General features: G+C 39.5%; 1 non-coding gene across 1 annotated transcript; it reads left to right on the forward strand.

Moving 5' to 3' along the window:
• Positions 1–8,996: 8,996 nt before the first annotated feature.
• LOC141694342 (small nucleolar RNA R71) lies at positions 8,997–9,103 on the forward strand. The gene has a single exon (XR_012563657.1). It is a non-coding gene; the product is annotated as a small nucleolar RNA R71 (small nucleolar RNA).
• Positions 9,104–9,822: the final 719 nt, after the last annotated feature.

Here is a 9,822-nt window from a genome sequence, read left to right on the forward strand (position 1 = left end):
TGACTATCTATCTTTGTGATAGAAGCCTAGTAGGATACCACATGTTGTTTAATTGCTTGTCAAGTACTAAAGGCTGGCCACCTTCTGTACTAACTATGCGATATAACAAGTGTTCATGATCATAGTGATCTCTCAACAAATTCCTTTACTTCTATATGATTAATCAAACTTTGGAAAATAGAAATAACTGAAAAAGGAGTAATAAAGTGGTGGTAGTATGCGGAATGGAAACACATTCGTGATACTAAGGTTGACGTGGTTATTAAAAGGTTATAGAACGCTAACGAGCAAAAGTATAACCAGTATAATATTAGGAACGGAAGGTAGTAGCGATTACGAACTGGAAAAGAATGGGTATTGAGAAGCAGAAGCTCTAATGCTAAAAGCTATAATGAGAGTTTGTGCAATAGACTTGAAAGAAATTGGAATGATCACTTAACACGGATTGAGTTTTCTTACGACAATAGATCATATGTCAGTATTGAGATGTCGCCTTATGAGATCCTTGAGGGAAGACAATGTCGATCTCCCTTATGTTAAGATGAAGTTGTAGAGCGCAAGATGCTCGGATCCGCGGTAGTCCAAAGGACCAAGGATATGATAGATCTAATCAGAGGACGGCTGGTAGTAGCCCAAGATGGACATGACACGAAAGGACAAAGAGTATGAAATAGGGGACCTAGTAATGTTATAGGTATCCCTTGGAAAGGATTGATGAGGTTCAGAAAGAAAGGAAAGCTAAGTCTACAATTTGTTGGACCCTTGGATATATTAAGACGTTTGGGAAGTTAGCATATGAGCTAGCCCTAACCCAGAACATGTAGCGAGTCATAACGCGTTTCACGTATCAATGTTAAGGAAGTGTAATTCAGATGCCAGATAAATAGAGGCATATGAGCGCATAGATATGCAACCCGACGTAACCTATATGGAGCAACCAGGAAGGGTTATAGAGTGAAAAGGAACAAGTGCTTAGGAGAAGGATTATCAAACTAGGCAGAGTTTGGTGGTAGAACCACAATGTGGAAAATTGACTCGAGAGTTAGAAAGTGTAATGCTAAGAAAGTATCCCCATTTGTTTTCTATCTGATTCCGGGACGGAATCCTTTTAAGGAGGGGAGACTGTAATAACCCCAATTTTTGAGAAAATTTGAAACCCTTATGAATAGTGTTTTTGCTGAACGAGAAAACTTTTCATGCCACGCTATGTAGGGGTTCTGTTATTGATCTTATGGAATATTATTAGTACTCTATGTGGTATATAAGTGTATGTAAAGATCGTCAGAATCCAATTCCGAACACTTTGGTTTTTCCCGGAAATCCACAAGATACAGAGAGAATTGAGTATAAGGTAACAGGATAAAAAGGATTTAAATTAAAGGATTATAATAGAGGATCATAAAAAGGAATATAATGTATTGAGAAAGGTTAAGGGAACCTAAGTAATAAGATCCCGGGTATGATCCTTCAAACGATAAACGAGAACGAAAGTTAAGCGAACCGTATAACAGATCAGCGGTCATTAGGCAAACGATTAGAAAGTTAATCAAAGGGATTAGTGGGAATGATGTCATCCAACCAATAGAAAGAGGACAAGGAAGGGAGGATGACATCATGAGGATGACACAAGCATGACAAGGGAAGGAAGGAGGTGTGGTTGAATGAGAACCACACAAATTCAAGGGCAAGAAGGTAATTGACTAAAGCAAACACAAAAACAAGTCAACCAAGCCAAGTAAAATCATTTTCATCAAAAATCAAAAAGCAACCAAGGCTTGTTCTTGAAGAGCTCTCGGCTTTTTAGCATTTTAAAGGCAAGATTTTTCAAAATCCAAGATCCAAGCTTCCTAAATTGGTAAGATAATTCCCTAATCATCTTCATGCTTAGTTAGGACTATATCATGAGTTTAAGCCATTAATTCCTTCTCAATCTTCTTCATTTAATCAAAGAAGAAGACAATGAATAGTGTTTTCAAGTTTTTAACTTGAACTTTTTCTTGTTTTTCTTGAAGATCCAAGCATTCTTAAGACTTCTCAAAGCTTCTTAAGGCTTCCTAGCTCCTCCCACCACTTCAAGGAAGGTATACCATCTCCAAACCCTAGATTCCTATATATTATAAGATGATTTTGATTAGTAGGATGATATTGTAGCTTGTTGTTGTGATTAGAGTTTGGGATTTGAAATGGTAGTGAAATGGAATGGTAAATGTTGTGGTTTTGATTAAAAGAACTTAAGTATGATTAAAGTTAAGTTTAGGCATAAGTATGATTGATTAAATTGAATTGGTTGGGGTTGTTATGATGTGATAAGGATGGATGTTGGTTGTATGTTGTATTTGAGGTTGATTTGGGATGGTTTTGAATGGTTTAAAATATTGGAAATCGCGTAAACATAGCCGTCGTAATGTCCGATTTTCTTTGGACTGTTTTTGTGCATAGCATTAGGACCCGAGAACCCCCTGCTAGATTATGACCACTGCCATGATTAGATAGCTCATGTTACGAGCTTCGTTTTGATATGTAGTTCGTTCGATTCCGATGCACGGTTTAGGAGAAACGACCGTTTCAAGTAACGGCGTTTCGCGAACAAAACTTTTTCCCTCGCCTTACTTTGAAACATAGGTTAAAGACCAAAAAGGGTTAATTAATGTATGAAACATTTATGGTAAGTGTGTTAGGCAGTTGGTAAGACACTCGCGAAGGAATCGCTTTAAAACTCGTAAAGGTTAAATTATTAAAAATGGTGGAGCCGAGGGTACCCGAGTGACTTAAGCGAATCAGTGAGCACAAAACAAGCGTTAGAGTCTAAGTTAGTTAAAGTATAGATTTACAAGTGACTTTGGTTTAATTCCAACTTACTTGTTGTTTATAGGTTACCAGACTCGTCCCGAGCCTTTTATCACCCCAAGTCGCTCAGGCAAGTATTCTATCCGTTATACTGTTGTTGTGATGTATACATTTGTATATGCATGATCTTGCGATAAATGCATATTGGTTATTTAGCAAATTCTTGCGATATATTGTAGCATGTGATATGGTATATATGCATGCCTGTTTCATATTCTTGAAATATATATCTGTTGGTTCAGTTGATAATACCTATGCTAGAGGATAGCGGTAACTTGCATATACCCTTAGTATAGGGACCCAAAGGTGAAAATATTTTCTAAAACCGGGAGTCGAGGATCCCGAGTAGATTTTGTATATATGGATATGGATATATATATATATTTATATATATATATGGTTATAGTTTTCCAAACTATTAATTGAATAAGGTTTATTCGATAACTTTAACTTTATTTTATTATTGAATATTATTTCGAATATTATTCGAAGGCGTATGACTCAGTTTATATTATTTATTGAATATTATTTGAATATTCATTTGAGAATCTATGACTCCGATTATTTGATGAGGTATATTCTTTATTTTATTAAAGAATAAGATGTCAATAATCAAACTTATTTTCGATTATTCAAATAAAGATAATACTTTCATATAAGTATATCTTTGGTTATTTAATACTCGTTTCAAGTATAAGTTTTAATACTTCTACTTCAATTATTTTTATAAAGATTATTCTTTATGGGAATATTATTTAAATAATAATATTCAGTCATTTTCTAAATATTCTGGGGACTGATTTACTTCATTAAATCAGCTTTACTCCAAACACTCTATAAAGTGTTTTCGAGTCTTCAAAATGATTTTTAAAGTTAGAGCGGATCCCAAAACTCATTTTTATATTTAAGATCTTCCTTTTTTAAGGGGATTTAAATACTCGCTCAAAACCTGGGGAATCCGGCTCTGTGGTGTATTTTATATTCGCAACGAGGTTGCAGTTTTGGTAAATGAATTGATTACTTGCCCAATGTTCGGGAAGTAAGCCCATCTAATTGAGTCGGCATAAGCGACATGCCGGGGTACGGTCTATTATTATGTAAGTGGCTGGGTGGCAGTCCATCAACGCGTAAGAGGCCGGGTGGCGGTCCAGCACAAGGTCCTTATGAGGCCAGGGTGATGACCGGTGGGGGATTCATCCATCTACTAGTAGAAAAGGTTACTTATTGGTATCTTTGCCTGATCAGCAAGATATCTGGTTTATGCCAAAATTCTTTTCCTTTCCAAATTTATTGGATATTGCAACTCTGTTCATACTTTACATGACAGAGGTTTTCAGGAAATTGTATAAAGAAGATGTATATGTGGATATATATATATATCAGAACTTAATGAAGTATATCATGACTTCATTTCCTTTAATAATATTTCAAAGATTTAATCTATTCAAATCTTATTTTGTAGTCTCATCTATGTGATGAATTATTGAAAACTCTTTATACTTTGAACAGTGGTAGTTCAAGTAGCTTTATAGATGATATAAGTGTAGTGAAGTATTTGGTAACTTCATTCCTTGTTTTTACTTATATCTAGTAAGTAATTATCTTACGCTTGATAAAAGATTTTAGTAAGTATCCATTTAGATACTTATATTATTGTTATCACTATGTATTATCTTGCGAGCTGTAAGGCTCACTCTTGCTTTATTTCTTCATCACACAACAACAGTTAGGAGAGATGGCCAGACTCCAGCAGACCCAGCGCAAGCACGTGGGAAGCGTCCCGCGTCTTCCCGATGATGTTGTAGCTGCTATAGCTGCAGAGGTAGATCTATTGTAGTTCAGACCATCTACTTTTGAGAATCAAATTATGTATAATTATAACTTGTGGCAGATAATGGCAATTAACTGTAAATTTATCAAGTAATCATTTTGGGTTGTAATAACTTTTAAATGGTGGATTCAAAGACTTGTACTTATTTCAATTTCATCTCTGAGACTATAACGGGTTGTGGTGTGTGTTAGTATGGGGTCACAGCATGAGGTTATTTATTATTAATTAAGTGAAGTGATATTGTGGAAAGAAAGACCGTGACAACCCGGATCCCCGACCCCGGATCTGGGGGTGTTACAGAGGTGTTCCAAACCTTGTGAAAATTTGCTTATGAAGAAAATTTAGCACTGCCTTTGCATCATTTGTCGGTAAAGCTTTAACTTCGACCCATTTTGAGACATAATCGACTGCCAGCAAGATGTACTGATTATTGCAAGACGAGATAAAAGGCCCCATGAAATCGATTCCCCATACATCAAAGACCTCGACTTCAAGCATCACATTTAATGGCATCTCATCCTTCCTTGACAAATTTCCCACTCTTTGGCAACGATCACACCTTAACACAAACTGATGAGCATCCTTGAACAAGGTAGGCCAGAAAAAACCTGCTTGCAGAATATGAGCTGCCGTCTTCTCACCTCCATAGTGTCCACCATAAACCGTGGAATGGTAGTCTCGTAATATCCCCTCCGTCTCACAGAACGGGATACATCTCCTGATGATCTGGTCAGCTCCCTGTCTAAACAAATATGGTTCATCCCATATATACCACTTCACCTCATGCAGAAACTTCTTCTTTTGAGCGGATGTCAAATTAAGCGGCATTATATTGCTGACAAGATAGTTTACAATATCTGCAAACCATGGTTCTTCCTCCTGAATTGCAAACAACTGCTCATCCGGAAAAGATTCATTGATTAACGTCCTATCTTGTGAAGTAGAATCGGGATTCTCCAACCTAGAGAGATGGTCAGCTACTTGATTCTCGGTACCTTTTCTATCTTTGATCTCTAACTCAAATTCCTGAAGTAAAAGCACCCAACGAATGAGTCTCGGCTTCGAATCCTTCTTAGAAACCAGATAGCGAATAGCTGCATGATCAGTGAATACTGTTACTTTCATACCAAGCAGATAAGATCGAAATTTCTCAAAGCCAAAGACTATAGCCAAAAGCTCCTTCTCAGTAGTGGTGTAGTTCAATTGGGCCCCATTTAAAGTCTTACTCGCATAGTAGACCACATGGAAGAGATTTTTCTTGCGCTGTCCCAGAACTGCACCTACCGCATAGTCACTCGCATCACACATCATCTCAAACGGTTCTGTCCAATCTGGTGCTGTAATAACTGGTGCCGTGATCAAACTCTCCTTGAGAGTCTCGAATGCTGCCAAACATTCATCATCAAATTTGAAAGGCACATCTTTCTCAAGTAAATTGCACAACGGCTTAGATATCTTTGAAAAGTCCTTGATGAATCGCCGATAAAAACCCGCATGACCGAGAAAACTACGGATTCCTTTCACCGAATTAGGTGGGGGAAGATTTTCAATGACTCCCACCTTGGCCTTGTCCACCTCCAGACCTTTGCTAGAGACCTTATGCCCAAGGATAATGCCTTCACGCACCATAAAATGACATTTCTCCCAATTAAGCACCAAATTAGTTTCCACGCATCTTTTGAGTACGGCGCGCAGATTATTCAAACATTCATCATATGAGTGTCCAAAGACGGAGAAGTCATCCATGAACACTTCGACGTTATTTCCAATCATGTCAGAGAATATAGCCATCATACATCTCTGAAAGGTGGCCGGGGCGCCACATAACCCAAACGAAACTCTACGAAAAGCAAATGTGCCAAATGGACAAGTGAAGGTAGTCTTTTCCTGATCCTCTGGTGCAATACAAATCTGATTATACCCGGAATAACCATCCAGAAGACAAAAATACTCATGTCCCGCCAATCTGTCAAGCATTTGATCAATGAATGGGAGAGGGAAGTGATCCTTCCTTGTGGCTTTGTTCAATTTTCTATAATCCATGCATACTCTCCATCCTGTAACTGTTCGAGTGGGGATGAGCTCATTCTTTTCATTTGCGACCACAGTGATACCTCCTTTCTTAGGTACACATTGCACGGGGCTCACCCACGAGCTGTCAGAAATAGGATAAATGATGCCTGCATCTAGCCATTTCAGAATTTCTTTCTTCACCACCTCCTTCATGATCGGGTTCAGTCTTCGCTGCTGTTCCACAGTTGGCTTACTACCTTCCTCTAACAGAATTTTATGCAAACAATATGAAGGACTTATCCCCTTGATGTCTGCTATGGTCCATCCTATAACCGATTTGAATTCTCTCAAAATCCTTAAGAGCTTGTCTTCCTCACTACCTGAAAGGTCAGCTGAAATAATAACAGGTAACGTAGATGAATCACCTAAAAAAGCATACCTCAAGTGTTCAGGTAATGGTTTGAGCTCCAAGGTAGGTGCTTCCTCTATTGATGGTTTGAGCTTCCCTTCAGCATTCTTAAGGTCAGAAGTACCAAGAGATTCAAATGGTATGTCGAGCTTTCGCTTCCATGGAGAAGCGTTCAGATATTGTAATTGCTCGTTGCTATCTTCATCATCGCTGTCAAAATCCCCCACTAAGGCCTTTTCCAATGCATCAGACATTAGCATGTGATCGAGTTCCGATGTAACTGCGGAATCAATCACATCCACTTTTAAACACTCCTCATCTTCTGTAGGGAATTTCATTGCCTTGAATACGTTGAAGGTCACATCCTGATCTTGGACCCGCATAGTAAGTTCCCCTTTTTACACATCTATCAAGGTACGGCCAGTAGCCAAGAAAGGCCTCCCCAAGATTATGGGAATCTTCTTATCTTCCTCAAAATCCAGAATAACAAAATCTGCAGGAAAGAAGAGCTTATCCACCTTGACGAGCACATCCTCAACTATGCCCCTTGGGTAAGTAATGGAACAGTCCGCCAATTGTAGCGACATGTATGTGGGTTTTGGATCAGGCAGATCCAGCTTTTTAAAGATTGACAAGGGCATCAGATTAATGCTTGCTCCCAAATCACAAAGGCACTTGTCAAAAGTTAGATTGCCAATGGTGCAAGGAATGGTGAAGCTTCCTGGATCTTTCAGTTTTGGTGGTAACTTTTGCTGCAGAACAGCGCTGCATTCTTCCGTGAGAGCAACGGTTTCAAGGTCATCCAGTTTCACCTTCCTTGAAAGAATAGTCTTCATAAACTTCGCATAACTAGGCATTTGTTCCAGAGCCTCAGCGAAAGGTATATTGATGTGAAGTTTCTTGAACACCTCCAGAAACTTCCCGAACTGTCTATCCAGCTTTTGTTGCTGCAATCTCTTAGGAAAAGGTGGTGGAGAATAGAGTTGTGTCTCCCCTGTATTAGCCTCAGGCAGAGTGTGTTCAACAGTAGTCTTCCTTGGTTCCGCCACTTTCTCCTTTTGCTTAGATTTTTCATCTCTAACTTCAGCTTCGACTTCTTTTACCTTTTCAGCATCAGCTACTTTTCCAGACCTTAAGGTAATAGCCTTGACTTGCTCTTTAGCTTCCTTCCTGCCTGGTACTTCCGTGTCACTGGGAAGAGTGCCAGGTTGACGATTGAGCACTGCATTGGCTAATTGACCGATTTGATTTTCCAAGGTCTTGATAGAAACCGCCTGACTCTTGCACAACAGCTTAAGTTCCTCAAAATCAGCACTAGTAGGTGCAGCTGCACTTCCCTGTTGAGGATATGATTGCCTTGTAGCATACTGCTGTGGTTGCTGGAATCCAGGTGGGTTAAACTGTTTACTCACTCCTTGCTGATATGGTGGCTGAATAGCATTCTGATTATTCCCCCAGCTGAAATTTGGATGATTTCTGTTGTTAGGATAATAGGTTGCTGGCACAGGCTGCTGTTGTCGCTGATAATTATTCACATACTGAACAGATTCGTTGACAAGAGAACACTGATCCGTAGCATGAGAACCTGCACAAAGCTCACAAACCATAGCTATTTGATTAACTCCATACGTAGCCAAAGAATCAACCTTCATTGATAGCGCTTGGAGCTGGGCTGCAATAGCGGTGGCTGCATCAACTTCCAAAATACCTGCTACCTTGCCTGACGTCATCCTCTGAGTTGGGTTTTGATGCTCATTTGCAGCCATCGTCTTGATAAGATTATACGCCTCATTATAGCTTTTAGCTCATAAGGCGCCTCCAGCTGCTGCATCGAGCATGGGCCGAGATTGGGCCCCCAAACCATTATAAAAACTAGTGATTACCATCCAATCCGGCATTCCATGATGTGGACATTTTCTCAACATTTCCTTGTAGCGTTCCCAAGCCTCGCCCATAGATTCTGTAGGTTGCTGCGCAAACTGAGTAAGAGCACTCCTCATAGCAGCAGTCTTTGCCATTGGATAAAACTTCACCAGAAACTTTTGCGCAAGATCTTGCCACGTAGTGATTGACCCAGCTGGTTCAGAATGTAACCAGTCTTTAGCTTTATCCCTCAGTGAGAATGGGAAAAGCCTCAACTTGATAGCCTCATCAGTCACGCCATTATACTTAAAAGTGCTGCAGATCTCGACAAAATTCCTTATGTGCATGTTGGGGTCTTCAGTTGCCGCTCCTCCAAAAGAAACAGAATTCTGCACCATCTGAATAGTGCCCGGCTTGATCTCAAAGGTGTTAGCTTGAATAGCCGGATGAAGGATGCTTGACTGAATGTCATCAATTTTAGGCCGAGAAAAATCCATAAGAGCTGGATCAGCTTGAACAATACGATCTCCCATGTTTACTGGTTCTTTCTGCTCAGTTCCTGAATCCGAATCCTCAAAATCTAACTTCTCCGGTGTATCAAGAACTTCGTCTTTCTCCTCAGCTGTATCTAAGGTCCTCTTGCGAGCACGAGAACGAGTTTGCATAAACGTTTGCTAAAGTACCTGAAACACAACCGAGAAGAGTAATTAACTACTACGTCCTAATCACTGAGTCCTAATGACCAATGATGGTAAGTACATAAACTAAACAAATACGCCGAGTCCCCGGCAGCGGCGCCAAAAACTTGTTAGGGCGAAATCACGCACTAATATTCACGCAAGTATACGCGTTCGCAAGT

The sequence above is a fragment of the Apium graveolens genome, chromosome 10, assembly GCF_009905375.1.
Source record: "Apium graveolens cultivar Ventura chromosome 10, ASM990537v1, whole genome shotgun sequence".
Lineage (NCBI taxonomy): Eukaryota > Viridiplantae > Streptophyta > Magnoliopsida > Apiales > Apiaceae > Apium > Apium graveolens.